Consider the following 27,501-nt stretch of genomic DNA (forward strand, 5'->3'; position numbering starts at 1 on the left):
TAAATCCTGAGAAATCGGTGTCAGTAAAGAGCTACTACGATATGCATGTTGCAGATGTATATGGTGATTGCCAATGGATTCTGGCACCTCCCAATTTCTGTGCAGTACAATAAAATATGGAAAAGAAAATAATATTTTCCTCTAAGCCTCTTTTCCTTATGCTGCCAAAACATCAACTACTCTGCCATCTCACCCTCCCTAGCTGATAGCACCCTGCACTTTTACACTGTTTGTACTTGCTCTGCTTAGAATTCAATTTCCTCTGGTGATCTGCATGCAGGCAAATATTGCCCAGGGCACTAATGTATATTTGCTCTTCTTGAATTGCACACAGAAATATTGTTGCTATGCGGCGAGCACAAAACAATCCAGAAGTCACCTGACATCCTCCATCAAACATTTAGGAGTCATCAAACTTAATTTCCCCTTTGTGCCATAAAACACCGAGAGGAAGCTTTAATAGATTGTATTATGTAACGGTTCTATAAAAATAGCAGGCCAGCACTGGAGCACTTCCTTCCTGAGGCCCAATAACCTATGCTGAAAGGATACACACTGGTTTCCCTGGCAACCATGAGAGATGACACTAGGGGAAAAACAGCAACAAAAGGACCATTTTTTGCTTAGTAAAATAAGGTCTGGCTTCAAGCTTGTGATACAGTGAATACAGAGTGCCTGACAGAGAGAGAACTGGTTAATAATTCTGCTCAGGTCCCAGTGACCTTGCAAGGCTATTAATGCTTTTCATTTCTTCTTCTACTGACTATAAAAAACAAAAAAACCCAAAACCACAACACCAAACTCACTTCAGCAACCATTAAAGTTTTAAATATTTTTAAATTAAAAAGAAAAAAAAACAGGAAAAGAAAAAAAAAAGATATTTTATGCAGGACTGTGTCAGAGATTGATCTCACCTCCTAGCATTTCCACATTTCTCCCCTCTACTTGCATAGATCTCAGGATTTTCACTTTTTGATTCAAAAGACTCCTTTCTATTTCCAAGCCTGCCACGCTTAGTACTCCATTGTCCAGCAGACAGCTGTTTTCAAGACAGGGCCTTTGTAAGTAACCAAAAAAACAAACTCCCTCCCCCCAAAAAACTCAAGGTGATACAGCACCACACTAAAAGCACAACCCAATGAGCTAGAACACTTAACAAGATCATCTCTAGTGCCTTATTCAGCCCTTCCACAGCCCCATAGTCCCACATGGAGCCAGAGAGAAAAGCGACAAAAATGGTTTTTTGTTTCAGTCCAACCATAAGGGTTGGAAGTTTTCTTGTGGCATAACCACATGAGCTTATTCTTGTCACCTTCAGCTTTTCCTGGGCAATTTTTAACCCTTGTTTGTTGCAAGAGTTCCTGCTGAGGCAGCTCCCACACCAAATTGCTTTCTTCACTTGCACCTCAGAAACCTCTGGCGCATTAGGGTAATACACAGTGCAGTGTCAGTGGGCAAACACATGTTTTTGAGAAGATTAAAAAATAAAAAGAAAATAAAACAGTTGTTTTCTCTACAATCTGGAAAGCAGCTGTCTAAGGCTCATTTCCAGCCTTTCTGAAAAATTCCCTTCCTCCTCCTTGTCAGTCAATAACAGGAGGCAGTGCATTTGAACAGGAAATGTAGTGGCACATAACTCTCCTGCTGAGCAACTCCACCATCTTGAAGCAGTCCTGGGCTCCTCACGCAAGCCAGAGAAATGCAACATGTCCTGCTGAGGAGGAAACCCAGGAACAGAGAAACTACTCTACAGCAGCAGGTATCCTGGCTGGAATGCCATTTCTGTCATTATAGCTCCCTTGCTAAAAGCATGTCTTCAGTCTTCAAGTGGGTATTTGGATCTTGCTCTTCATTTCCTCTTGGAAGTGAAAAGGTGTTTGCTGTGGCTGTATTTCAGCAGGGAATTAAGTCACCCCTATGTGTTACCTACTTCACAGGATCACACACGTTCCTTTAGACCTTTTCACACCGGGTGAAACTCTCCCCTACACACAAGGCCAAGGCATGACATAACTATTCAGGAGGTTAAACAGGATTTGAGGGGTGTGTAAGGCACTGTAGCTGGATAAATTTCCCTCAAAACTATTTAATTGTGACACAGTAACCCTTTCAAACACATACATGAGGCCTTTATGAAGTGTCCAGTTTAGGTGGAAACAGGTGAGAAACAAATTCTTCTGCCACCTTCAAAGCAGTTTTGTGCAGACTCTCTTGTGCACAAGTTCTGCCCAGTTCTGACTGGGAACTGGCCACCAGGGCACTGGTGCAATGCTCTGTGACTCCCAGCCCTAAAGTTAGCAATGACACAAGACTCCATAGCAAGGTAGCAACAAACCACAAGGACAACTGTCACAGCAAAGTTCAGCTTCATTAAATCCAATTACCCAATGGGATAGTCCCTTATCTAACATGGAACTCTGAATGGTGCAGAAGCAGCAGCAGCAAGGCAACCTGGCACAGAGTCCTAAGAAGCGAAGAGCCCAGCACCAGCACAGTCCCCGTGCTTGTTCAGCGGCACAGCTGGCAGGTAGGGAGGCAGATGGAGTAAACCCTCAGGTGTCCTACAGCTCCTGCTCCTACCTGGGAGCTGCCAGCCCAGCAGCCACATTTGCCGACTTTGTTGCAGTCTTCATTACCATGGAGAGAAAACCCTCTCTCTATCAGAATGCCTTGCTCGCCACCAATCGAGCAGCCACTAACAGTGCCTGCTCCTACTCCTGGCAGGATGCCAGCTCAGGCACCGCTTACTCAGTTACTTAGTTACTATGCTTATTTAGCACCTAAGTAGGTAGTGCATTAACATGTCAGGATTTCAAAAGTTAGTATGAGCTCACTGGGCATTTCCACTTCCGAGTCACAGCAACCAGCACAGGAATAATTAAACCAGCTACAAATGCCTCCAAATGTAAGGCTTATGTAAGACACACTGCTCATCCGACTTTTAAGGGCAAAAGCAAAAAATATATCCTCCTCAGTATATTTTAAAACAATAAAGGAGAATTCACAGTCAGAGGGAGTTAAGCCTACAAAATTACCCCCAATACACTTCAGACAACAAAAATACAGGGAACATGCAGGAGTTGTGAAGCAAGCTGTAACGAGGTGAAACAGACACCTGAGAGCATGCCAAGGCAGGTTAGTGTTGCCAATTAGAGCATGCTGAACTTGCAGCCACTAGTACCTGCTCACTGCCCTGCAGACACACTGCTGGCAGCAGGCTGTTAACATTTAACCAGGGCCCTGGGGCCACTGCGGTGTCTTGGTGAGCCTGTGGAAACCTACACAAGCTCCCTGGCTTTAGGCTGCACCTATGGGTTCAATACACACAACCATGGCACTCTTGGAAGATGACACCAGCAGCTTCCTACAGGATCTGTCCAGCCAGGAGCTAGGCCTGGATTGCAACAATTAGGCTAGAACTGATCATGGCAATGACAGTAAGAATTAAGGACAAATATTTTTTACTTTCAAATTAGCCATTTGGCCAGTTTACCTATGTAAATTTTATCATTTCACCACACCAGAGGGAATAGGAGCCCCAAAGGAAGGCAAAGCTTTTGATACTTTTAGGTTTGAGAGAGAGCGAGCTTCCAAAATAAAGTGCATGTCAAGATCAGGTCCTTCAGAGTTACATCTTAATCCTTCCAGTAACAAGGTCAAAGCTATTTAAAACAGGTATCATGCTGTAATATTTTCCCTTGTGGAGAAGCAGGTTACGTATGAAAACCTAAGAGCTATCATGCTGTCTCAGAACAAATCACCCATCCCAACAGCCTGTCCCCCAGTAGTAGTAGAGAGCAGATCTCTCAGAAGGAGCAGAACTGGGTGAGCACACACGATACCTCCTGGCAGTCTCCCAGCAGCCAACCATTTGAGGATCAGAGACTTCCTGTGCCAGACTCCTTTTTATCTATTTAGTCACCCTCAATTAATTTCTCTTTCATGAACCTGTCCAGTTGACCTTTGTACCCATAAAGCACACTATCTGGTTGCTCTAAGTGGATAGACAGGTATCCCTGGTATGTGAGGCAGCAACATTCTACTGCTACTGAAGGGAGGAAACTACAAACCAAGAGTTTTGCAAGGCTGCCTGCTTAACACAGCTCGTGATTTCCTCAGTGCTGCCCCCCCACCACACAGGCTACATGATGGAATCAGTGAGGTGCGATAAAGCTGGACATCTCAGTGCTACTAGGTTTGTAGGGACACAACAATTAGAAGCTGGAAAACAATTCAGGATTCAAGGGGCTTTTCTGATGGCTGAACTCAGCCTCTGAAGTATCTTAAAGCAAGCAGGAGTTTGCAGGAGCATCCCTATTTAAAGCGCTATAAAGGTGCCTCTGCAAGATGCAACTCTCCAGAGACTCCTGGAAGGAGTGGAGTCTCTGGAATCTTGTCTGAGCCAGCCCAAGCACTGCAAGGATTCCTAGAGCATGTAATCCAGGAATACCATTCCCTACCATGCCTCCAAAAGCCATGGACAAGCCTTCTACATGCAGATATTCACACACTCTAAAAACAGAAATTCTTATGCCTGCAAGCATATCTCACCACCACATATCAGTTCCTATCACTGGAAGTGTTGAGTAGCCTGCCAGTTACAAGGCAAACTATGAATCAAACATGAAATAGGCAGAGAAGATAATGAATTTTTTTTTTTTTTAAGGCAAAATGACATCTTATGTGTCCAGCACTGAGAACTGAGTCTACCTAAATCACAAAAAAAGTTCCATGTTCCCTGCTGCTCCCAAGGATAAGTTGTACTCCAAGCAGATCCTGTGCTGTTAGCTGTTACTTCCTTCAGGCAACTACTGCAGAGAAGTTAATTCTGTTTCCAAGTCACATCTTCAGGGATCAGGATCCTTTTGCATGTTTGCTGTCAAGCATCCAGCACATCAAGGCAAACATTTGGAATAAAGCCTTGGGTGCAAGCTACATTTGTTGCTAAATAAACAAAGCCAATGCTACAAAAAAAAAAAAAAAATCATGCTTCAAGGTATAAAGCAACAGGGTTTTCTGGCCAAAGAAACACCCAGCCCCTCATTGTATCCCCCATCTGGGAAGATACCTGGGCAAGTGATCCCACTGCTGCCTGAAGCACTGATAAAAGCCAAAGGCTGGGAGTGGCCAGGAGAGGAGATAAGCCATTGGACTGACCTAACAAATCACACCCTTTGTTTAGCTCGTTTCCTGGGGATTTGAAACAGCTCTTCCTATTCTCTCCAAACCCAGACAAATAAAGAGTGATGGCTTTAGAGCTTTTCAAGTGACAAGAGTAGGAGGAAAGACAGGCCTATAGTAACAGGCTTTAAGGAGGGCGCCATCAGCTGACATAGGGACCTGTATATTGGCTTATTGAGCAGACACCCCATGACAATATCCAAGTACTGAAATTTCAGTACAACGCTGAAAAAAAAGGCAATAATAATGTTGCAGGTTGCATGGGACAAACTGTGCAATGAGAGAAGAGCAAAGAGCTGGCACAGAACACTACAACCCTCTCCATGACACCTGTTCTTACTGGTGCTACACCAGCAGAAAAACATTGGTGCTCCTTGAGCATTCTGAACGACTGGAAATGGCATAATTGAGCTGCAACATATTCACAGAAATATTTTTTGCACTTTTTCTTCCAGATGTTCCCACACCCTCTATCTAAGCTGAACAGAACATCCACACAAAGGTTTGTGGTTAGGGCAAAAGTAAACCCATTATCAAATTTCTCTGAGACTGTACTGGAAGTTTACATTGTAAGAGGAAAATCAAATTTTATGCATCTGATTATGAACACCACACATCTCAAAGTAAACATGGCCAGCCTGATTTGGGACTATCCCAGACAGAAAATGTTCAATGTAGGAAGAAATGTATTTAGCACGAGGAGTATCGTAAATGAACTCTAAATTCTATCAGCTTCTTTTCACAGTTCTTACTCATTGGAAACAGCCCTTGTCTTTAGTTTGGTTCCTTTAAGTTCAGCTCTTGTCTCAATGTTTTGTGCTCAAATATAGCTGTACTAACAAAAATGGGTGCAATGTTCCATAATTCTCTACAGATGGATCAGGAGAATTCTCTACAGATGGATCAGGAGAATTCTCTATCATGCTTCTGACAGTCCCTCTGTGCAATTGAATAGCTGTATCAAATATTTCCAGTTATCCTCTCACAGTCATAAAAGCAGAAAAGAAAACTAAGGGCAAAAATTTAAATACTACAGCTGGAATACAGAAAGCTGAAGTTATTAATAGATTTTGGACAAAATATATGTGTTTTGTAAAAGTGTGGAAGAAATGAAGTCAGCTCTAGACCAAAAGGTGTGTTTTGGGATTTGATGGGGTTTTCCCTTCTAGGACTCCAAAAAGACTTCTTACTGTGAAAGAGGTTTCACAACTTTAGGGCAGATCAGTCAAGCAGACAAATAGATACATGATGGCTACCAGAATATATATCAGCAAATGGTGTCCAAGATTTAAAGACAAATGGATTTGAGTCCCAACAGTGAATGGCTGGTCTGTTCCAAATAAAACATAAACCTACCTCCTTTCAGAGTTTGACCAGGAACACATTTTAATGAAGTCAGTTGAGAAAAGGTGTCCCATTCAGTGTATTTGCCTACTTTGAAAGGCAAATTAGGATCTCAACAATTATTCTAGGAAGTAGGTATTTTCTCCAATCACTTTTGTTGGTTTAAACAAAATCATTAATTTTACTCAACTTTGAGATTCAAGTAAAAGAAACCCTCAGAATTATTCTCAAGTCAAACCCATGAGATCCAAAGAAAAAGGGCTAATTTCACATAGTTTGGTACTGAATCATGTGGTTAAGCTGGGCTCACACAGTAGTTTTTAGGACAACATGTTTACACAAAATTGGATAAACAAATTCTTTAAGGAATTCACACACAACTGCATTTTAAAAGAGTTTATTCTTGGCACAGATGGGAACAACTCCCATCAGCTTGAATGGAAAACTCACCTGTTTATGCCAGGACTGACTTTGTTCTCCAGCACCTGCAAACACAAGGCAGAGGACCAGCATCCCCACAGCAAACTGAAGGTTCATACCTTTGTGAGGTCACTCTTTTTGATGAGGTGGACAGCAGTGGTGAACCAGGACGTGGGCTGTTGTGTTTTCAGATATATTCAGCAGCCATATTTAAGCAAAAAAAAAAATCACACTCCTTCTGTCCATCTTAAGGACTTGTTTGGAATTATAAAGACATATGGTATTTTTAGAGGCTGAAACAAACTGACTCACACTCACCACTGCCAATTGAGAATAAGGCACATTTACTGATGTAACCAATGTTCCACTTCAATCTGCTTTCCCATCAAACTTCAACATTTTATTTTAGCTGCAAAAAGGTTTATTAAAACCCTGTAGCCACATGATAATTCTCTCAACAGAGAAATGTGATGCAAGGCTCAAAAAACCCAAACTTATGCAGCTGGACTAATTTTAAAAATCACCTTAAGTTGCATAGCATTCCACAGAGTTCATATTTTATTGTGCTGTTTAAATGAAAAGAAAAAGAGTTGTTCCTCTGATATTTTTTTACACACCCAAAAACCAAGGAAGTATGGGGTAATATCCCCAACTCTGTCACCAAACCCACTTTGTGGATTCCTTTTGCTGTCCTTAACTGGCAGAAAATAATGATTTGTATCTGTCCTGCACCTTTGCCCGATTCCCCACAAGCTCAGCTTTTCTGTTATATGAGTTAGACATAGCTGCTTACCCACCCATTTCAGCAGGAGCTGGAAGTTTAAAACCTGAGCTGCATGGGGGGTTTAAAACTTGTTAGATGGAAGATGACAAATATGTTGTATTTATCAGTTGGTTGCAAAGATACCTCTTACACATGAAGCAAGAATATCTTTGCAAGAAAATACCCAAGATAGGGTATTTTAATTTTCTCTGTGTTCTGCTCCCAGTGAAGCAGCTGAGTGAATGACACACCACTTTTCTCCTAGATGACAGCAAACAAAAAGCACAGGAAAAATTTATACTGTAGTGAATCACATGCATAATTTGACTGGTGGAAGCTCTGAGAATGGAAAGAAAGATTAATTTAGTTGGTTTATCCCTTCCTTCGACTTCCACGCAGACTAACACAGTGCCTCCTCACAAAGGCTGCCCACAGCCTGGCACGGCTCCAGGCAGGCACTGGTGTGTGCCGGCTGTGGATCAGACAGCACTTTGTCCTGGCCAGGATGTGGTCTGCCTTTGTAACGAGGCCCATGCAAACAGGCGCCCATCGGCCCCTGCAGCCGGCTCTGGCAAACACCACTTGTCCCTTCACTAGACATAAATGAACTGTAACTACCTCAAAGGAGAACAAACAATATAAGAAAAGAAGGGGAAACATCCAGATTTAACCAGATTAACGATAACAGCTCTCCCAAGGGAAGGCTCCCCGAAGAGGAGAATTCAGGCACTTATTAGCAGCCATTAACCACGTTTCTGGTTTGTGATGTGCCATGCAGCAAAAAGTACAAATCTGTGACTTCCCCTGTAGAAGAATTTAGGGAGGATTTTTAGCTTCACAGAAGACAGATTAGTCACAGCATAAACTGCTGCCCTAAACATTTCATATTTGTTTTGCATCCCCAGCATCCTGCTAAAAATAAAAGTGACAGGAAAAAATATCTGTGCTAGGCTTAGAAGCAAATGCACAGCACCACCACAACCATCACCATTCCTCTGCTGTGCTAAATACTTGTTATTCATCTTGAGCCCTTATTTTTGTCATTTGGCTTAAGCCTGGAACCAACGGACTTCAGAAAAACTCTTTCTTATCAGAAATTGCTATCACAATATTTGTATTAAGAGAAGGAGAACAATGAACAGCAAAGAACTCAGAGTTTTTCCTCAAACTTTCTTACCTTAGTCCTGCCAGAATGCTGTTAATGCATGATCTTGGGAAGAAAGATCAACAGAATTTCCACTGCGTCTCATTTTCAGGGATGCAGGACTCCATTTCTGAAAGCAGAGAGATTAGGGTGACTGAAATCTGAAGTACTGATACTGTGCTGGGAGAATGGGTGCTGACAGCAAGCTCTTAACTCATCAGCAGATGCAGGTCTTGTTGACTGCATTTAAACTCAGTCACAGAAGCAAAAACCCCATGAAAGCAGCAAGAAACAAGGAGCAGCCAGACTGGCCTCTCTCATAACTAACACAAGATAACCACCTCTATCCATCTACAAACTCCATTGCCTTGACTAGAGAAAACACAGTTTCAAGGAACTATTGGACCCAGATATATAATGTTTGGATAGTGGTGCACTTGCACCAAATTATAGCAAAGATGTGCCTAGGCAGGTGCAGCTGACACAGAAATAAAACTCCTCTCAGAACTCTGAGCTGTTCAGTAACTTAAATATCAGAAAGCGTGAAAGACCACAGCTCCCCCTCCACTTTCTTCACAGGTCTTAGGCCCAGGACAAATTATGCAGATAATAAAAAGCAGAACAGTTGAGTAAAAAGTAGAATAGTTGGACCCATCACATTTGCAGCATCCTCAGGCAAACAGATTCCTATTTTATCCTGACCTCATCACAGAAGATGTTTGAGACCACTTCCACTAAGCCTGTTCACCAAACTTCAAATCAGCAAAGTGATACAGGCACCTTTTATGTGTCAAGCAATAAAACAGAAACAAATAAAATTTGGGCTATTCCAGAAAAAAAAAACCTTTCTGTTTCCAACTCTATTCTTATGAAATACCATCCGTTAGAGATCCCAACATTAAGCAGAGATTAGTTAGTAAACCCTGTACCAATAATTTAATCAAATTTGAACCGGTGATCAGATATTCCTTCTTTGGGAAAACTGAAGACCCTCCACCTTCCATAATTTTTTTAAATGGGGATTCCCCAGCTGCCAGGCAGAGACAGACTGTAAACTGCATCCAAACTACACTGAAAACATCCATCAACAGGTGCTTGGCACAAGGCAGCTCCCTGCTCCTGGTTTGGGAAAGAGCTTCTCCAACCAGGAAGGAACTCTAAGGCGCAGCAATAAGAGGCCCCTCCCTCCAGGTTGCTCAGTACAGAAGGGGCTCAGCAGTGCTTCCCTTGCTGCTCAGTCAGTTATTTGGAACCTCTTTATGTACTAAAACCTCATTGCTTGTGGTGCTGTTGCAGCTGAGGGTCAAGTCAGGAACAGATCCAGCAAAGGCTAACATTATTCCAGGGCACTCTGAATTGGTGCACTAAGAATTGTTGCAACAGAACATCTAGCCAAACCTCTTTTTCAATTTCAGTTATATCAACACTGGGCTCATACAATATACTAGAACAGCCTTCCAGAAAAAAAAAAAAATCTTTGGGGTTTATAAATCTTATTTACATACTTACAAATCACCTGTGCCTGTCTACAAAGACTCCACTTTGGCAATAACACTTGTCTGTGTTATTGCACAGTCTCCAGGTACTTCTTGCTTCTCATTCTCTTTCAAATGTTTTTGTCTCCCTGGAGCACCACCCCCTTCCCCAGCCAGTTCCACTCTGCTCCTAATGGAGATAGGGTTAAATTTACAAAGTGTTTTTATCCTAATTACAAGCCTTTCAGCTAGTACCTTGGTCTCAGCCTCAGCAGGAAATGATATGCAAAATATACTTTCATGCATCTGACGGTCCCCAAAACTACCGGTCATATAAATTCTGCCAATTTACTCTAATTAAAGCTAAGCAGTGTCGTGTGTGCTTAAATGTTCAATCTGTCTTGAAGTAATTACACCTGAAAGCAGGAATACATCAGTTTCCTTCTCCTGGAATTAAACTCAGATGGGGCAGCTGAGAAACAGTCAAGGGACATTTGCTAATGATTAAATCCAAATCACATCTCCTCGCAGTGCTCCAGCAAGTACAAGCTGCTGCATGGATGCTGATGGATTTTTGGAGGAAGGAAGCAGATGGTACAAGGCACTTGTCAACACAGCACTGCCTACACAAGACTCTCTCTCACACCCAGTGCTGCAGAGGCTCGTGCTCTGAAGCAGTACAGCAGGAAGGCAAAATGAGACTCTGGGAGAATGTAAAATATATACTATGCTTGCAATCAGAAGAGCCAGTAGGCAGAGCTCCTGGTGTGCTGGAGAACTCCCACCTTCCACGCTGCCAGGTCAAAGATGTCTCTCATCTCTTGATAATCCGTTAGAAAAGACCAAAGATGACTTTCTAGAAATAGCAACAATATTGACTCACTTAGGAAAAGATGAAGAGGCTGCATTGCTCCATCCAAATCCTCCTTCCTGCTCTTGTGTACAGAGCGAGGAGCACAGAAGGCAGAGAAGGAAAGACAAAAAAAGAAATCATTAACCACTAACCACACTTACACAACCATATTTTGCTGTGCCACTCAACAGCAGCACGTAACTCCAAATTCCCATAACTCCTGACACAGTGGTCAAAGACCGTTAGTCAGAAGGATGCTTACTTTGGCCCCCTAGGAGCTGACAAATTCCGCTTTATCTCCCTGGGATCTGACGAGCCCATCCTGTCACACGGGAAGACGATTATGAATGACAATGCAATGAGTAACTTCTTAAACAGGCCAAAAAAAAAAAATCTTACTTGAATATTCTGCTTAGATTCTCATCCTTTGCTGGTTCACTGATATGTGCTAAGTTTCCCAAAAGGAGAAGGACATATCACTAGAAGACAAGCAGGAACCAAATTTACTACTATTCAGGAGATAATGCCATCAACATATAAAAGCTTATATAGATGCAACACTGAAAGATTAACCTAAATCCATGTTCAGCCTCCGAAACCGTGGTTTGAAAGATGCAGTAAACTATGAAGGGACAAGCCAAGGACCTGTGCAACTCTTTAAGCTATCTGTGATTTGTCCATCCTCAAAACAAACTAAAAAAGCAGTTTTTTGTCAAGTTTATACTTGCACTCCTTTTACAAGAAGTGAAACTCTGCTCCCTCCCATTATCCCATTAATCATCTTCCTTATTTAAACACAAACATGGTTTTCTTTGGGTTTAGATTAAAATATTCTGAAGGATACCTATTAGGAGTCAGAATTCTTTTTTCCTTAATTATGATCCAATCCAGCCATACTCATCAGAGCAGGCCAGTTCTTTCTATCCCTCTGAATTGGGACCTTTCCAAAATGCCAAAAACAGATCTCTTCTGGTGTACCTAAAATAATTTACTGGCACTTATCTAGAAATATTCTGGGTTTTCAAAAAGCAAGCATAAACATGGCAGAAATCACTCTGTGACTGAATGTCATAGTTTGTGTTTTGTTAAAATATTCCAGAAGATTAACCTGCTAAAACACTTGGGGGTGGAGGGGGTGCCTTTAAAAGCTGCTTTGGCATTAAAAAGCGTGCAGTATTAGGCACAGAAGAGAAAGGAAAAGACGAAACCAAATAGCACAGTTTTCCATTATCAGATCAAGGCAAAGTGGGATCAGATTTTTTTTGAAGATAATTCGTTGTTGTGAGAGACCTCACATAGTCCCCAAGGCTGCGTTTTCCATTCCAGTCTCACCATGGAGTATTGCTTGCAGCAGGACTGTTAATCACTGCTAATTGTGAGGACAGCACTGGGGCAGAACAACTGTCCCCAGTGAAGCCAGCTGAACCAGTAACTTCATTTTAGCTTCCTAAAGGGCTTTTGATGTTAGTGATGTCAGGTCACTAACAGGAGTGGGTAGGTAAGTCCCTGCCCTAGCAGAGAAGGATGTTAGGACAGTAAACCTATTTTCTTATTTTAGCCCAGCTAACAACAGAATAAACTAACTTTTACCATTAAACCTGAACTAAACAGCCTAATTCCACATGTAAGGCTTCTCAGCCACAGCTGTCTTACCCTTTAAAAAAAGGAAAGGAAGAAAAGCCAAGTAAATATTCTCTATGGAGACATTTAAGATTCCCTTCCTTCCCCCCAGCAGCAGTAATGTATGTATCTTCATCTTTTGGACTTCTTCCAAAGTGCTTAAGGTTGGAATCTACATATTATGCTTGCCACAGCAAGTGTCTCTTTAGACTAACGCTCCTCTCCCATACAGGTCTAAATTCTGTCACTCCTTTTCCCCAGAGTTTGCAGTAATGACTGGACAGTTTCTCTGCAGCAATTGTGGTCTGTCAGAAAAAACAAAGCAGAGGAAGTATGTATCATTTGGCTGTCTCCTTAATTTTAGTGTGACAATTCCATTTTTAGGTACAGAGTCCGTAATAGAATGGGCATATCCGAGTTTAGCACACAAAGCTCTAAATAAGATTGCTGCTTTACAAAACCACAGCATAGAATGGCAATTGTTTCTAGCGTGGTAACCGCAGTGATTGAGAGATGCCCAAAGTAACTTGTTTTTTAAAGGGGAAACTTCAGTGTGTAGTGGCAAGCTCTGAAACCACCGATATAAATGGATTGGGCCATGAGCACAGCAAACAACAGTCCCATTACTTTGGCTTAGGACTGTTTTAAGAGAGCTAGAGTACTTAAAAAAAAAAAATCTCCTTGGTCTTTCCAATATCACTGGAGGGCTGAGCCAGGGCAGAGATGCTTTCTGCAGGCGCACAACAGGACATGCTAATATTATCAAGCCTTTCGCTTTGCTGTCGTGCTATTCTTACTTAGCTTCTAATGCTCCATGAATGCATGACTGCTCTTTCCAGTCCACATAACAGCTATATTACTGGAGGTTCCAGCCTGTTGTTTTTCTTCGAAGCTAGGCTTCAGCCTTGGTTAATGTTTGCCCAGAAATATGTAATTGCGAACTTCCTCCTCATAAACCGTTCCAGAGCACAGGCTGCCATCCTTCCATGTTATTATTATCTGTGTGCCTGCAGGCTAGAGCAGGGTGTGCTCTCACATTTGAGAGGAGAGATAACCCTTTCCTTGCAGGAAAGACACTCAATCCCTTGGATTGAGGCAGCTGCTATTAAAAAGAGGTGACCTGAAAGCTTTACTGGTGTTATTTTCTGCCCACAGATTACAGAATAAAAATACTTCTAGCACAGGCCTAGGTCACAAATAAGTGTAAGGGAAGCTGAGTATAAAATCACAGAACAATTTGGGTTGGAAGTGGCCTTAAAGATTATTTAGTTCCAACCCCTCTGCCAGGTACAGGGGTACCTTCACTATCCCAGGTTGCTCCAAATCCCATCCAGCCTGCCCTTGGACACTGCCAAGGATGGGGCAGCCACAGCTTGTCTGGGAAACCTGTGCCAGTGCCTCACCTCTCACAGTAAATGGACCTTTTAAGCCATAAAATTCATAGCACTGCATATACTTACTTGTGAGTCTTAATTTTTTATTTCTGATTATCTGCACATTTTTTAAAAATCAAGTTAAAAAAAAACCAAGCTCATTTTCTATGTTTTCTCCATATCATTGAATACTGTCACCAAGAGAAGGAAATAGAAGCCTGGAGTAATTTTTGTATAAAATTCAGATTTTCAAACAGACAGTGGGATATTAATTCAGCATAAGCACTTTCTGGAGAAACAATCAGCAAATTGAACACACTTATCTTAATTTTGGGCACAGGTCTTCAGTGCCAGAAATGCAGTATCAGCAATGACAGCAAAGCCCCAAGCACTAGCAGAAGGTAGGTATTGTTCAGGATTTACAGTAGTAAACATGCCCCTGTAAAGAAAGCTGCCTGATTTTGAGCTACTGAAATAGATTTAAGAATCTCTCCTCTCCTAGGAATTGCCCACACCTTCCATGGATACCATGAAGAATCCAGGTCACAGTCTTTGCAACATTATGTTGAATGACCAGAAGGTTTGTAATGAAACAAACTCAAGAAACATGAGAAATTAAGCAGATGAAATCTCTCCAAATACTTTGTAGTCAACAGGTCTTCTAAGGTCTTGCCCAGATCCCTGCTGGAGATAGTCTGGCATGCTTTCCAGTCTTGACATTCCCTCTTTGCCCTCAAACCATCCAGATCTGGGACCTGTCAGAGTGTGTTAAAGCTCACATCCAGTCTATTCGCCTGGATTGCCTCTAAAGAGAAACAAGGGTAAAGTGAAAGCCAATTTGAGCCCACAGTCTCACCGTGATATAGATTCAGGGTATGTCTGGCATACACACCTAGTCCAGGAACTGGGAAGACCTCCTGGGTCAAGTAATCAGGCGCAGTCTAAGGGGTTCACTGTCCTTGAATACACAGATCACAGGAAACAGGGTGGATCAGGCACAACCTGCACACTAAACTAAACAAACCCATGTCCAGCTCCTCTGCTCAGAAAGATTAGTGAATATCTCGAGTGCAGTGAACTAAAGCAGTACCTCAGGTGGAGGAGTAGTACAGTGAAAAGCCTTCACTTCCTCCCAGATTTAAATTCTTTAACAAGAGCAACAGCTAGAAAAAGTTTAGCCATCACTTAAACCAAAAGGTATCTTTGTTTCTGACAACTGCTGGGTTTGAAACATGATGTTTTTAGTAGCTTTCAGATGCCTCTTCTTCCTGAGCTCACTACAAACTGCAGGACAGTTTAGAGAAGGGCTGTGTTCCACATAAAAATGAGATACAGCAGAAAGATATTTTAAAGCAGAACAAAAAAGTAGTGACAGCTTAGAGAACAGACTTACAGCTACTAGGTTATTTTTGGAAGGAAAGGGCTAAGCAAGTCTCAGGATAACAAGCCAGAGCTCCAGAGACATTGAGGACAGACTCTCACAGAGAAATTACTAAAGGGCCAAGAGTTTACTCTCAAGCCAATTGTGATTTGCCATGCAAGGGAAGTCACCTAGTCAGGTGAAAGCACACATGAAATAGAAATGATCATCTGAATAAGGAGTAGCTTTCCATGACTGACAGACCCATTGTCAATTCAGACTAACACATGTGACAGTCATCCACATGTTGTTATAGCCTGGCCTAAGACATCCCCCTATAAACAGGAATACCTGGTTTAGCAAAATACTCAAAAAAGGTCAATAGGAGTTTGCTTCAGTAAGGAGCCACTCAAAACTGGAAGACAAGCTACAGGACTGGGCCCTGGCAATCACAATATTAAAAAGCAACTAGAGTGGGATAATTTTTGTGCATGGATTCCAACAAAGCCAGCTAGAAGGTTGTTCGGTTACTGAAGATTTGTCCTTGGATTCCTGTTGAAATCAATCCATAAAAATCATATTAAAGGATTAGGCATCAAGCATTTGTGTGTTGATGTGCATAAGAAATTCTTTGCTCACAGACTGCTGACCTTACGTTCTTAAGAGGATCTTTTGCCCCAAAATAAAGTGTTCACTGTCAACAGTAATTCTTGCGCTTCATGCATCTGTTGACAAAGCCTGAACAGGAAGCTTTTCTGCAGGTAAAAAGTTTAAATGCTTCCACAGAGCCTTTGTCCAAAGCATGATGTAGGATTTGGACATTTTGGTGAACAGCAAAGTACCAGTCGTGATATTTATGCCACAAGTGAACGGTGAAACAAAGAGATGCCACACATTTATTTCAGAAGCTTGGTAGTTCAGGAATTAAACAGCTCTCCTTGCATATCTATCCTTCTGTTATCATCTGTATTCCTTTAGGCACAGACACACTTCTAGCACAATTATGCCAAATAACTCATGAGCACACAAGAGTGTTTATATTATGTCAACAATCCTTGCTTGCTGAATTAATAAATTTAACCTGCACTCATTTTTATAAAAATGCACCGTTTCAGGTGTCTGCAACACTGATTTCACAAAGCACTGAAATCATCCCAGTGCATAAACTGTGCACAACACTGAAGGACCAAAATGACATGCCCAACATAAGCCACCTGTGTTAGTAGGGAGTGCCAAGCAAAGAGATTTAATAGAGACCCAGAAAAAACACAATTCTAGAATTGGCTGACCAATTCCCAACTGCGTAAATCCAGGGAAGGACTGGGCACAAAGCTTTTCCACAACTGCCTTGTAGGCTGCAGCTACTTGGCCAGAGGAGGAACAAACCAAATTCTCTCACTGCAGACAGGACTGCACTCTCTGCCTTCTTTCCCTCCAATCATGCAGGAGTACTGGGGGCCTGGCAGGAATGAAATCCCTGCAGAAACCCGCGGGGCAGGTGAGGTCTGCTGTGGTCCCTCGCTCTCCCACTCTCTTCCATGGGAACAAGGTATCTGATGTATTTAATCTTCCCTGTCTCTTCTGTCTGCTTAAAAAAATAAATCTCTACTCTGATTTCTTATTACTGGCATCTCCAGATGTTTCTTTGCTCAGGAAAGTTGCATCAGTTCATGCTAAAGCTCTCTGCAGATGTGCATCATTTTGCATGCCAAAGATTTGCTTTCTGCCTGTACTTAAACTAAATGCACTCAGCTACAGAAGTTACATCCATTGAATTGGAACTGGTGTTAGGAAAGGCCAACTTAACACAACTTGCCAGCGAGAAATTCTATCTCCAGCCTTCTGCAGATAATTTCCTAGCCAGCCCCTTGTGAAAAAGTCCTGCTTAATGGTAATTGAATTTACTGCAAGAAGATGGAAACAATAAATACAGGAAAATAACAGAGCTTCATATCCTTGGGTAAAATGGAGTGCTTGTGGCTTCCCCAGCTCCACAGCTTGCTGTATTATACGTCATCTATCAGTCCCAAAAGCATCTTTTACTTTTCACAGAATAGTTTACATTGGAAAGTACTCCAGGGACGTCATCTAATCCAACTCCTAGCTCTGAGCAGGTCCAGTTAGATCAAGTTGCTCAGGGACTTGTCCAGGAAATAAGAGATTCAGTATTAAAGCACTGGGAAAACCATGAAACATTTCAAGGAAATCACACAGAAAAGTAATTAAAGTTAACATATGGAGCCTAAAGAGAGAGGCCCCAAGTCTGACTCCAATTCCTAGATCCCACTCCTACCTTAGACCACAGGTGCTGAAACCAGGAGCTTTCTGTTTACACATAGAGTTAAGAGATCCAGGAAACATAACAATCACAACCACCCCTGCAATGGCACAGTGTGGTTTCACCAACAATTGCTTTTGCATTTTGGGAAATGCACTTTTAGAACAGTTCTATAAGTAGAGAGATCAGGTCCTAGCCTGATGCAAACCAATGCTTACCAGCTGATATCAACCGGGAATCTGCCTCACAATTTGATTCTGTCAAGAAAATTCTCTGTAAGAAAATCTTGCATCTTCTGTTGAAATGCAAGAGACAAGCAGATTCTACCAGACACCCCCTGCTTCATACTGAATCACTGCTAGCACATACATTGGAGTCTTACTCAAAAACAAAGGACAGAATACAGGGTAACAAGCGATCAGTCACGTCTGACACGCACACTGTTTCCACAGAATTACTCATCTCTATGAGGTCTGATAGATGTTAAAGGATTTTTCCTAATTCACACACAGATGCCTTGTAAATAAATGGCAACTATTCATATGACTAAATAGTTACTTCGTAGGTATTTCGACAGAAGAGCTCATGGAGTTTCCAATAATGCCATCCTCAAAACATAAACTGCGCACTTCCCCTCCTTTCACTTGTTTTTCAGGAAATCATATTTTCAGACTTCCTGCGGCTGACACAGCCTGGGTAGGTCAGGCTGTGCTGTATCACATCCCACAGCATGTGGCAGAGCGTGAGCTTCCCACGGTGATGCTGCACAATGCAGCAGGTGAGAGAGTCAGATTGGGAAATGCAGAGCAGCTTCGATTAGTTTCAGTTTTTTCATTGCTGGCATGACGTACAGTTAAACAAACTGGCTGCCAAGGGAAATAGGAAAGGGATGCTCTGAGCTTAACTGTGTGGTTAGCACATTACATCTTTCTAGGAGTTAACCTACAAAGTTAAATCCAAATGATGGTTTTGGGCATCTCCCTCTGATAGCAGCATCTGCTTTCACACCCTGACCTAGCTAATCCTAATCCTGCAGGGCTCTTAGATTTTCATCAGCAGATAAATTCAGAATTTGATTCCTAGGACACTGCTTTTCTCAGCTCCTTTTTTTTTTTTTTTTTAATGGGATTTTCAGGCCAACTTTTCTTCTGCCTAATACACTTGCAAGCCTTGCTCCAAGAAAACACACTGGCTGTGACCACAGGATAAGACCTAGCCCAAGAAATCTTTCAAAAATACTTCTTGGCAGCAGGTAGAGAAAGCAGGCATCCCCAGCATAGCCAACAGCCGTTTTCCTACAGTTTCCATATCCCCAAAGACTGGCGATAGTGGAAGAAAAGTGCATACAGCAGGACAAGAGAAGAAAGATGAGGTGAGAAATTAATATTCCAAATGTTCACTGAAGCAAGGAGCTGGTGTCCCCCTCCAGACAGCTCAGTGTCCTAGACACCAGATCACTGTATTATCTCTTTAGCTTCCCTAATGCTTCACTATGAACAAGTACAACAATCTCCAAAAGAACAAACTATAAGCCAACACCACCCCATGTTTCTGACTCTTATAGCAACCCTGCAATCTGATCTGTTCATCCCCCCTTAACAGCCAAGGCCTGTCCATTACCATGCAAATACAATTCTAAACAATCCTTTTATTGCAAATAATTTTAGCAGAACCATACAGCTAATAGATTCATTCCATTATTAACGACAGCTTGGAATTGTGAACTAATCAATATCCCAGGATGCTGAGGGGGGGAGACAGCAAATCTAATCAAGACCCTACAGAACTTACACCTAGAATCCTAATCTACAATTAAAAGCTTTGAGAACAGTAATTTACAATCAAAAGCTTTGATTCCTGACAGTCATTTTTCTACCTTTCAAGCAACAACAATGTATCACATTATACACATAATCAAATTATGATCTTACTGCTCTAGAGATCTCTACATTCATCAGCACCATTTTCTCCCTAGAAGGGTAAACAAATGAGAAAGGCCATTCAGAATCCTTTTGCACCTATACTTTGTTGTCCACACCTTTGCATGTTAGACAATAAAGGGGGTTGTGACAAAGGGATTACAGCCAGATATCACTAAGTAACCTTCCATTTATTTGCATATCCCATTCCTATTAATTACTCTACTGTAAAAGTCAGCATGCCCAAGGTCAGTGCTGTTCCAATACTCAGATCCTGCACCTGGAATGGATGCTCTCCCCCTGGTCATTAATTGCCCTTCCAATGGGCTACTAACACTACTTATCTGGACCTTGTCTTCCAACACACTGGGAGAGTTGTTCCATTTCTTTCTGTAGCCCTGTATTTGCCAAAAAGGCACCCATGCAAGTGGAAGCTGTCGCTACACCCATGAACGGCACAGCTCTGAATTGGGCTACACCCAGCACTCTGCATTTTTCACCCGCATGCATGCTGCAGAACAAATAATCTGCTCCTTCACTTAGGAATCCTTTGGTTCAACACACAAAAAAAGTAATTCCTTGTGAAATCTAGAGCAGAAAGGGCAAAAGCAATGCAGGGGAAACTGAGATTTCCATCTGTTTATGTAGCTATCTGCTGCGCAAAGCCAGAACGCCCGGCCGGAGCTGGAGAGACACATGACTGTGGCACACAAAGCAATCCCCTCCCAGGCTAGTTCAGTCCTGCTTGCATCTACCCAGTTGTACTCATGGATTCCTGCAAAGGGAAGAACTCAAAGCTCCTCTGTGCAGGCACTCAGGCTGGACTTGCACAGCAAGAGAAAAGAGGTAAGTGATCTTCTCTTTCCCTTTCTCATCTTTCTCCCCGCTTCTCCACATATTTCTCCCAAGTAACTGCTGAGTTTTGCCATAATACAGCAGAGTTTTGTTTAAACCTTCCTAACACCATGACTGTGATTTAGGCAGCAAAAGGATTAAGCCTACATGCCTTAGGAGGAGGCAGGACAAATTCTTGCTCAGACATATGATTTATTTGAACAGTAGCAGACCTGGAAAAAATTTTAAAAGGTAACACGGGCAGACATTATACACAAAGGCACTTCAAAAAACTACTAGTGCAATATTAAACAAACATAGAAAAGGGCACATTTGCCTTCTTATAAGAATTCCATCCTGTATCTTTCTGGACCCGCATCTCACTGGCCTCAAACTGATCACCACTGGCACAACCATGGGCATTACAGTTTGCCATGCAGGATGTGCTTCAAAATCCCAGAATTAGCTTGAAACACTGCAGCTCCATTTCTTGCAGCACATGAAACATTAGCAGTCAAGCTGCTCTTAGCACTGAATAAAATACATAAAGCACTTGTCTTTTGTTAACAATGCTTATTTTGGATGTGCAACTCAAGCAATGGTTTAGATATAAAGTCATAGTAATCCTGAGTACAAAACTAGGCTTAAAAGAAGTTATTGAAGTCCAGATGCTAAAATAAAGCCTTAAGGAAGAGCCCTGATTAACTGGTGGGGTGTAAGTGCTCTACCATTGGAATAGCTTGGCAAGGAATTGTCGGAATTCCTCCCTCCTCTTTCCGGGGGGGGGGTGGGGGGATGGATTCAGTAACAGCTCCCAAGGGGACGACACTCCCTTCCTTTGGCCTGGGCTCCCTGCGGGGAATGGGTCTGGATTTGTTAGGCGGGACTGCGACAAGAAGGGGCGGGGGGATGTAATCCTCACTCCTCACCGGATATGGACACAATCCGAGTTCAAGTTATTGACTTGCAACCTCACCACAAAAGGAGCCATTTGAATTTTTGCTGCACTGCAAGGCTTGTGCAAAGAGCTGTTACTGAATTGTCAGGGCTTGCAGTGCCCCATGAGGCCAAGATCTGAGAGGAGTCTCAAACGCATCCCTGCTTTCCACTACAAAATCACTTTTAAAGGGCAAACATCCATGTATGCAAATAACCCAAAGGGATCATGAAAAACCAAAAAAAAAAAACCTCTTTTATGGATTGAAGGGTTTGGGGGCGATGCAATATTTTTTTGTTGAACATGTTAGGAACTTCTCCCCTCATTCCCCAGTATGACACAAACCTTCATCACCCCACCATGGCCTGTATAATGTTCTTCTTTTGGCACCCACTGTTTCAGGTCCTGGAACCTGAAGTATGGCTCACCCAAAGCCTTGGCATCATAGCTGTAACTTCAGAAGGGAGATGATGAGCTTAAGGCAGGTAACAAGGAGCACTTGTACACCTTTATCTTGTTCTGACACCACACAGACAAAGCCTGACAGCACCGGTCTTCCCAGGCTAATCAGTGCAACCTTTGGCTCAAGTCCACAGGCATTTTGCTCATCTAAGCACCCTCAGAGGTTACTCATTAGGGCCCTTTGATTACAGTGCTGCTTCACACCATCTCACAGAACACTCAGAAGAACCAGGAAAGATTAGGGGAAAAGGCACCATGGAAAGTAACAAGTAAAGGACAAATTCCAGACAAGAAGAAACTAAATAAATTAAAACATGCCAGCTGGCTAAGAGGGGACAGAATCAACATCTGAAAAATAATGAAATGGAATGATGTGGTAAAAAAGGGAATTATTTACTGTATGTAATAAAGGAAGTCGGGAAGCCTGTTTTAAACTGGCAGCAATTTAGAAACAAAAGGAAATGCTTTTTCATAAAACAATTACAGTGTGGAACTCAGTGCCCACAGGGGCTGGTTGAGGCAAAGCAGCACACAGGTTCAAATGGAGATCAGAGGAATGAACAATGAACACATCCAGGAGAAGCTACCAAGCTCATGTCAGTCTCAGAAGCTGCTACACAACTCTTTGTTAGAAGCTGAAAAGATAGAGCAGGGAAAGATAATTCCAAATATATATTTATTTTCTGAGGCTCTTTCCCATCCCACTCTCACCAGCCTCTGCTGGAGGCAGGATACTTGCTTACAATAATCTTTGATCTAACCTAGTGTGACAGCTGCTGTGTTCTCATAAATTTCACTGAGCTTCACAGATCATAGAATCATTATCCATGTTTATTGTTACAGTGAACAACAGGACACGTTCCTTCCTTCACGACTTCTTGTTTTGCACAGATGATCTCAAAACCCAACTCCCTCAGTACAATTCACATTCAAGCAAATATTATGGAAACCAAACACAGCCTCTAGAATATTATTCTGGTTTCACGTATCAACAATGAAGACACAAGGGACTACATAGAAAACTTCATGTGGGATCTAGTGAGCGCTGCATCTGCCTCAACAGAGTTAGACTGCAGTTTCAGGGTAGTAACCCTTTACAGTTATTCACTGTAACATCTCTGGTGCTTCTCCTGGCCAAGAAACCACTAAGCAACAAAGTGCACCACAATCCACCAGGTTTACAAGGAGTTATTTCATTTGAACAGAGCATGCTCCCTTTGTTTACCTGCTGTTTGGTCTCATGATGCAATCCAACATTCTTTCATCAGTTCAGAGCGCTTGTAACACAGCCAGAGGCTTTGTCACCCACAGGAGACTGTGGGCTTAACAAACTTACACAGCCAGGCGTCGGTGAGTTACTCTTGTACAAAATTAATACAAAAATAATTAATAAAACAAAACCCCCAACACATGGACCAGGTTGAAACATTCTCCCTTCCACATCTTTCTGGCTAAAAATCCACAGAGAGGGAAGCCAGGGCCCTGCAGCTGGTTATGGAAGTGGGCTGAGCATCCTGCAAGGGAGCACAGCTGCCGGCCACATGACACACGCCCTGGTACCAGCGACACACGGTGCTCATGGCCAAATCAGCTCCCACCACAGAGCATCTTGTGATTATTTGCTACTTCATGCTTTCTCCCACTGCCCCCCCAGAGGACTTTGGATTAAACATCAGGAAAAAAAGGCACTAATCACGAATAATGCAGTTCCAATTACAGTGCTTGAAACATTCAGCTCAAAAATATGTACTCACTGTTTCCTTCTACTTGCTGCTTAGGCAGGCCCGTGGATGTCACTGCATGGACACACTGGAGTGGATGTGATCAGCACAAGTATAAAGACCAGAATTAACTCCAAATTCCTCTGCTTTCAAGGAACTGTTTAGTTTAATGATTAAAACCTCATGAGCGCTTGGATTGTGTGAACACCTGTCAGTGCTCTCTGGAAGAAAAGGTATTTGCTTGCTTATTTATTTGAAAACTCAAGCTATGTACTAGTCAAAGGAATTTTATTTGGTTTTTAAAACAGAATTGAGATGACAGCTTCAGCTGAAAAGTGAAGCTTCAGTGCAAAGCCAGCACACAGAGTTTCAACACCCAGCTTTTGTTCCTGTGAGCACTGACTTTGCTGCAGGGGGGCAGATAGAACTGAACTCTGCACCTTTAAATTTTTTACCACTCTGCTTTTGTGGGTAGCTGTACTAGGACCCCCATACCCTTACAGACTTAGAAAGTCTGCACACTTAAGCTGTAAAAGAAAAAGAGAATTAGGATTTTAAGCATTGAAGCCTGCCCTCCCAACCTCATCTCTGCCCTTACATAGCGCATCTGCATTACCTTTTGCACAAATGTGGATTATTCACAATAATTAAAATAGCATTCCCCAAAATCTCATCAACAGTCATCCTTTCTACCTAAAGCTCATTTGGACTCTGGATCTAATTTTCAAAAAAGTCAAAAGCTGTTTCCAAATGGGCAAGAAAAGTCCATTTCCTCAGCTCTCTCCAACATTTGCATCCCTTGCTTGGAAAATAAATAATTAAGTTGTGACATGGCAAAGACCAAGCCAGGAAAACATCAGCCCAAAAGAGGCAAGTCTTGGAGAGCTGAAAACAAAGGATTACAATGGGAAAGCTTATATAATCTTAATTACAGAGGATGCTTCTTCCATAACCACAATGACATACACATGGCCTACAACTGCATATGCTGGAGAGAAGAGTAGTTATTCCACTGGCTTCTCCCTGTGCTTACCTCCCTCTTACTACAGTTAACAGGGCAAAGGAAATTCATTGTCATGCCCTTCCCCCAAAATGGAAAGGTTAACCATAATTCTGAGGCGAGATGAAAGCGTTATCACTACTCCAGAAGGCTATCAATCTAAATAACCCTCACACTCAGTAAATCAATAGGATTCTTCTGGTTGCATCAGACCAGCCACACAGTGTTTGCATAGGGAAACAATCAATATGAATGTCATCCAAATACGGAACTGACAACAGCAGGGAATGTGAGCAAAGGGAGGAGATGGGGGGAGGGAACAGGGCTGCACAAGAGGAGAAAAGGAAAGCATCTAAGGTGTTGGAGTCAGGGAAACCCTTCTGAGTTTTAGTGCCTCAGCAACCTCCATTCATATCTTGAGAAATGTCAGAATTCAGGAAATACTACTTTGGGTTGCATGCTTCTGTCCTGGCCTATCAAATACGCGGAGTAGTAACAGCAAATTACTGGAAACTGCACTTTGAACTTAGCCACTGGCAAGGATCCCAGTCAAACAGAAATGTAAAAGTTCCTTTCCTCCATGGGGCCTCTTGTGTGGAGGTGTCCCCATAGACGTTCAATAACTGGTTGCAACAGGTTGGAATGAGGCCCTGAGCCAGAAAAACAAGCCCTAACCAGTATTATTTCCTACTGCCTACGTTGTTTATTAAGATATTTTGACGTATCACTCTCAGCTTTGTTGGGCTGCATTGGAGGCTCAAGGCCCATCGAGGAAAAACTGGCACCACTAAGTATTCACACCTCCTTTTCTTCCAGCATTATGCCTCATGCCTCCCTGTGTGCACGGCTATAGGTGCAGCACAAAGATATACTTAAAAAAGAATTGGAAACAGGCAGACTGGTTGCTAAGCAATGGCTCTGTATTTCCTGCAAATAGAGAAGTAATTAGATTCTAAACCCTATCAATATTCCTAGCATAGACAGAAGAAACAACATTTTTCTGCACACCAGACTTTTATAACAAGGTTTGGAAAAAAAAAAAATCCAACCACAGAGTGTTCAGAAACAGTAACTTAATGTTATTAACAACCCAGAGAGTGCCCAGTGAGTGCAGAAAGGCATTGTAGCCTTCCCCCTTCCAGAGGTGAAATGATCAAAAGATTGGTCTCTTTACAGTCTGTTATATTTCTGTCTAAGAAAACCCAATTTGCACAAGCAAATAAACTAGCTCATTATAAAACTGAGGGGTCAGCCTGAGTCAGATAAACTCTGAAGTCAGACAGCTGAAGAAACAAACTTTTATTTAAGCCACGACACAGGTGATCCTAAGAGGAAACAGTAAATCCCCGTAGAGCCACAGCTTCCACATTGGGCAACAAAGAGCACAAGGAATGGAGGTGCAGGGAGTGCAATTTTCTAACACCACACGGTTCAGCACACATTTAATCAGAAACAACAGATCCCAGCCTTGCATTCAAAGGGGGGGGGGAAGCAAATAGAAAAATCAAACACTGTTGTCACAATGCAGCGAGTCAAACATTGAAATCATAAGGACTAATCAGTTTCTTGCCTTTTCTTTTTGTTTTTAAGAGACTAAAATTTCTTCTTATGCTCTCCCCTCCTGGGAAGAAAAAACAAACAAACCCCCCATCCAAAAAAAAAAAATCCCAACCAAGCCTGTTCTTCTTTTGGAGATTGCCTAGTCACCAATACACCATCCAGCACAGGTTCCATTTTTCCCTTCCTGATGAAAGAAATTAAGCCTGACTGCATGAGGACTAGTCAAGAGGAATTACTTAAAAAAAAAATAAAAATTAAAAAAAAAAGGCAGACTGCCTTACCAGGCATCTTGAATTTTTTTTTTTTCTAGGTAAGTTTAAACATAACCTTCCTGGCAGAAAATCAATAACATTTTGACTGTTTTATAAGCTTGATAGGCATTTCATTTTCAAAAAGAAACAAATTTTTATAAGAAAATAATACATTGAACCTCACAGGTGTTTCTAAGAGATTCCAGATCAATAAATCCTGATTCCAAGGAGACTTCCAAAGACAAGTTACCTTAGGGAAATAAAGAGTGTCTATGATAGCTTCAGCCTGTTATTGTATGTCCTAAGGACATATAGTTCTGTTCATGCTGTACTCCAGGCCACTTTTTTGTTTCATTGTTGGTTCCCTCCCCCACAACAAGTAGAGTTACAATGAAGGTTGCTAAGAGAGATTTAATCCACTGCACTTTCTTATATGTAAACTTAATAATCATTGTTTAACTTAAAATTTGCCACAACTTCTGTGGGAGAAAGTACTTTACTGTGTACTTACCACGTAGTCTAATTTTGGTCTAAAAATGTATCTCTTTCTTCTGCACTTGCAACCTCAACACGTAATAAAAATGTAACATTTGAACTGCCACAGGTGTTTCTGTAGGGGGAAAAAAATATTAGGTACGCCATCTATGACACTTAATGTTATTATTCCATGACACCTGCTCCAAGAAACAATGTCACTAATCAAAATAAAGGTAAATATTTTGTGATGCCTGTGCAACAGAAAACAGACACATTTAGGCATTTCATAAATAAACAGACAGAAGGATAAATAAACAAATACGTTGAGGCATTTGCTGGTGTTCATGATGCAAGAGACGTGCCACAGCTGGCAGGAACATGCCTTGTCTCAGGTGTTAACCATGTTTTCCCAATTTTCTGCATTCACTTGCTTCAGTGGAGCATGATTTTGTAACTCTGTAATCCAGAATATTTGTACTGAATGCCATTATGACAAGGAATAGGCTTTTAATTTCCCCAAATGGTTTCT

At 42.0% G+C, this 27,501-nt stretch overlaps 1 long non-coding RNA gene across 1 annotated transcript; it reads right to left on the bottom strand.

The window, feature by feature from the left end:
• Nucleotides 1–6,996: 6,996 nt before the first annotated feature.
• Nucleotides 6,997–27,163, bottom strand: LOC128806413 (uncharacterized). The gene is made up of 3 exons (XR_008436813.1): nucleotides 27,007–27,163; nucleotides 8,886–8,982; nucleotides 6,997–7,121 (listed from the first exon to the last, which is right to left on the bottom strand). It is a non-coding gene; the product is annotated as an uncharacterized LOC128806413 (long non-coding RNA).
• Between the last annotated feature and the right edge of the window lie 338 nt (nucleotides 27,164–27,501).

Source organism: Vidua macroura, chromosome 4 (genome assembly GCF_024509145.1).
Source record: "Vidua macroura isolate BioBank_ID:100142 chromosome 4, ASM2450914v1, whole genome shotgun sequence".
In the NCBI taxonomy this organism is placed as follows: Eukaryota; Metazoa; Chordata; class Aves; order Passeriformes; family Viduidae; genus Vidua; species Vidua macroura.